Source organism: Delphinus delphis, chromosome 8 (genome assembly GCF_949987515.2).
Source record: "Delphinus delphis chromosome 8, mDelDel1.2, whole genome shotgun sequence".
In the NCBI taxonomy this organism is placed as follows: domain Eukaryota; kingdom Metazoa; phylum Chordata; class Mammalia; order Artiodactyla; family Delphinidae; genus Delphinus; species Delphinus delphis.
In genome coordinates, this window is record NC_082690.1 from 2,645,975 (window position 1) to 2,650,418 (window position 4,444).

A 4,444-nucleotide genomic window follows, 5' to 3' on the forward strand; every position below is an offset into this window, starting at 1 on the left:
CAGGGGAGGGAGCTGCAGCCCTGGGCAGGGCCAAGCTGAGCCAGGATTTCTGAAGTGAGCTGGAATTTCATTTCGGGCTGCCGTGGAGCGGAGGGGGGGCAGGATCTGTTTCACCCTCACGGGCTGAGCCCCGAGGTCCTGGAATTTCAGGCCCTCTTGCCTTCTCTGCAGTCTGGGTTAGGTAGGGCCTGGGGAAAGCGTCCAGGAGCCGGGACCCAAGCCTGAGGCGCTCACTGTGGTCAGCGCCCACACCAGTGTCCCTGGCTGAGGTCTGTCGGGCAGTCCACTTCCCCGGGCAGGTCTTTCTTCCTGGGATGCAGCTGTCCCTGCCCTCCTTCTGGATCTCAGAGAATCTCCACTGCTCTGAAGAGGAGGGAGCCACAGAGCAGAGGTCCCGCCTGCACGTCGGAACCCGAGCCATGCTGACCCCCAGGCTCTCCCTGAGCCAGTCACCCCCGGCCCTGACCTGTGTGCCCTCCTCAAGGGGAGGCTGCTGACGGCGCTCACCAGGGGGCATGGGCGAGGACCCCTGGGATGACGTGCGCAGGGACATCTGGCTCTTTGGATTCCCACGGAGTTGGCTCTGGTTTTCACGCACCACCGACCTCACACATGTGATCCTGTTTGGCCCAGACGGAGACCGCGTGTTCCCGTGGCGCCAGCCTCCTCCTCCTGCACCGGAAACAGCCCCTGCTCAGCCCCCTTTTCTTGCCCATAAATGTCCTCCCACCTCCAGTACAGAAAACGCACTAGGCAGCCGCACGGCTTCTTGGAGTGCCGCCTCCTTCCCAAAGCCCGCGCTGAGGGTTCTAACCCACTCAATCCCCTCCTGCTCTGACTTACTGTGTTTCCAGCCAGTGCCTGGAAATTTAACATTGAAATCATAGAATGATAGAGTTTGCGGGCAGGAAGAGCCCTTACAAATGACCCCTGTCCGTTGCTCTTAATCAGGATGGTAGAGAAGTAGCAACATGTTGACTAGCATCCCCGGGCATTCCCCACAGGTGTCACAAATCAACCACAGCCTCAGAGTCCTTGTCAACCCAGTGGTCCAGGCAGAAGTGCTACCACCATCCTTAACCTAGACAGTCAGAGGTCACCCGCACAGGTGAGGAACCCGCTGCGGGCTGCACGGTGTGGGCTGGAGCTCTGGTCTAGTCCCTACCCAGTGCTCCTTGGACCACGCCGGGGCCTCTCTGTCTTCGGGCTGTCCTCTGCCCTCCCCATGAGGTGATGTCTTAAACTGCTCTGGCGTCAGCTCAGGACTCCACCTGTTCACCTGCTGATGGCGTGGCCGCCGGGGGTTTCTCCCCGTGTCCTGTAACTTGTCTTCAGAACCTGTGTGAAGGGGCAGGGGAACCGGGGCTAGAGGGGGCTCAGTCTGCGTGCTGGTCAAGCCCACCTGGCTTCACGTCCTCCTGTTTGCCCCCAGCAGCTCCGGCCCCTGGGAAGCTGCAGAGGGTGCTGGTCTCAGGGCCAGAGTGTCCTCTTCTGTCTGCGGCAGGTCGGCTGAGGGGCCTCTATCTCCACTCATCCAAGGGGGAGGAGGAGGAGATCTGATGCCCATCTCTCGGGGCCCCAAGGGTGTGCGGAGCGGTCTCCTGAAGGGGGCCGTGGGGGAAGGGTGGGGGCAGTGGAGGGGACACGGCTGATGTCCAGGTTGCTGGAGGTGCTTTCGCCCCAACTACGACTCCTGGAGGCCAGACAGAGTCTTTCCCTGCCCGGTCCCACAAGCTAGAAGCCTTAGCATCCCCCCGGCCCCACCAGTCCTCCCTCCCCGGCCCCGGCCAGTTCTCCGGGTGCCCCCTTCCTGGTCTCCCTGCCACCCCGGGCCCCTCTCATGGCACCTTGCTGATCTGCAGGTCTGCAGGGCCCCTAATTGAGCTCTGTAGTCATGTCACAACTTGGCTGGACTTTTCTCTCTAGAGCCGAGATTTCCTTGTGTCATTCTGTGCTTCAGCTCGTCATCAGCGTGTTGCCTTCAGGAGGAACGCAAGCTCCTCGCCCCGGTTCCCAGCCTCTGCACTAGTTGCCTCTCGGATTGCGTGCTCCGCTGTGCGGGGGCATCCTGTGCTCCGCAGGACGCTGGCAGCATCCCTGGTCTCTGTCACCTGTGCGGGGGCATCCTGTGCTCCGCAGGACGCTGGCAGCATCCCTGGTCTCTGTCACCTAGAGGCCAGTTCCCCCAGCCCGGCAGCTTTCACCAACCAACATGTGTCCAGACACTGCAAGACGTCCTCCGGGACACCATCGATTGAGAACCACTGTCTTCGCTCACAGAGCAGCTGATGATAATGACTAATAAGTTAGCGCGTATTTCACCCTTCCCCTGAATGAATCTTCAGAACCTCCCTGTGGGGCAGCCCCATCAGGATCCCCATTTTATAGACGCTTAGAAGGCACCCCTTGGAAGGGATTCAGATCTTTCAAGAAAGCCAAAGATTTTCCCTTCCATGTAGGGTGAGAAGAGAGGATTATAATTCAATACCTCTTCTCCTTGAGGCCAGGCTGCTGAGCCAGAGTCAGGGCAGGATCTGAAACTGGGCGGCCGGCTGGCGGGGTCTGCCTCCAACCCCCCTCCACCACCAACCCACCCCTCCCCCTCCCCCAACCCACCCCACCTCCCCCCACCCCCGCCCCATGCGGCCTGCTCCTTCCGCCACGCCCAGGCTCTGTCTGCGCAGACAAACCGGACACATGCCCCCTCCGGGCACATGGGCTGGGTTCGGGCCCCTCCGTTGGCCAGGGCCTTTGAGCCGGGCGTGAACTACAGCCCAGCTCAGCGGGACGTAGCAGAGCTCAGGATGCCCAGAGGCTCTGTAGCTCCTGGTGTGCAGTGGACACTGGGCATTAGCCCTCGGAGGGGCTGGCCCTCTGTCCCCCCCTCCATCCCTCCCCTGCAGAGGCCAGAGCAGCTTCCGGTGAAGGCCTTCCGGAGCGTCCTCCTCTCCCTCCGCTTCTCAGGGAGCAGTGCAGGGCACTGCCATGTGTCCAGTTTGTCTGCCCACGCATACACACAGTGGGCACACACCTGCACGCACCCCCCCCCCCCGCCGCGGAGGTGGCCACGCCCATGCGCAGTGACACCGAGAGTGTCTGTCACACGCTGTGCAGAATCTGCACGTGTGCACGTGTGCCTCATGACACCAGGACACGTGCTCATATATGGTCACGTCCACATAGACCCTGGGTAAGGGACACGCAGGCCTTCTAGATCCCTGAAGGACGCAATCTGCGCCCTGCGCTGTCCCTGTGGAGCGGGGGGAGAGGAGGCCGCTCTGGCCTCTGCAGGGGCAGGTCCCGAGGCAGAGAAATCAGAGAACACCTCCCCTCCTCCTGTCCCTCTTTCTGAGCAGCCTCTCTGAGCAGTGGCCAGGCCCCCAAACCCCTGCACAAGCTGGCCCCAGCTAGCCGGACCACTGCTGGCTCTCAGGGCCAAGGCGGGTGGGTGGGTGGGTGGGTGGGTGGGAGGGATGGGTGAGTCTCCAGAGAAGCCCAGTTCTTGTTCCCTAGTGACAATCAGAGCAGAGAAAGACCTTCCTGAGAAGATGTCAGTGTTTTGGGGTGAGGATGGCAGGGCAGAGAATAGAGAAAATTCAGGGTCCAGGGCCACTCCCGAGACAGGGGCCCAGGACTGTGTCTGTGTCCACATATTCACGTGAGGGCACCCACCTGGGTGGGTGTGAGGGGCTGGGGCCTGGGAGGAGGCAGAGGTCAACGGGAAAACGCAGAGATACAGCCCAGCCCCGTCAGAGCGTTCCTGCAGGTGGGGGAAGGGCAGGGACCTTGCTTGTACGCCCACACGTGCACGTACCAGAGCAGGGGACCAGTGTGCACCCGCAGACCCCTGTGTGCACCGTCCCTGCACCCCCAGGGGTCCCCTCTCAGCCCAGACTTTGCCTCACATGCGTACACACAGCTTTCACTGCCCCCAAATTCCTCCACTTCTGAAAAAGACAAGGGGAAAAAGGGCCAAGATACAAGAGGAGATAAAAATAGCTGAAAATAAGCTCTTTGGGTCAGAAATCTCCCTTTTTCAATGAGTCACCAGTTTTCCAGACTGAGCACACACGCACACACACGTACACAATCCTGTCTCCAAGTCGTGCACAAGTCCTTGCACAGATCCTTGGTCTTACGCTCTGTCCTCAGAGGTAAAATTACCCTCCAAGGGGGGTCCTGTGGCTTTGGGGAGTTTGGCAGGCAAAGTCTCCACCCTGTCCTCTGGGGTCCCTACTCACCAGGACTTAGCTGGACATCATGTCCCTGGGCCTTGTCAGGAAACGGGGATGTGGTGGCCAGAGAGGATTTACCTGAAAATTCGGAGCAAATCTGAGGAAGTGGCTCTGGGCCTTGGGACGTGTCCTGTGTCCAGGATTACGCTGAGCCCTTTGGAGGGTGGTGCTGGGGCCACCGCGCCCGTCTCCTCGGGGCGGCTCTGGGA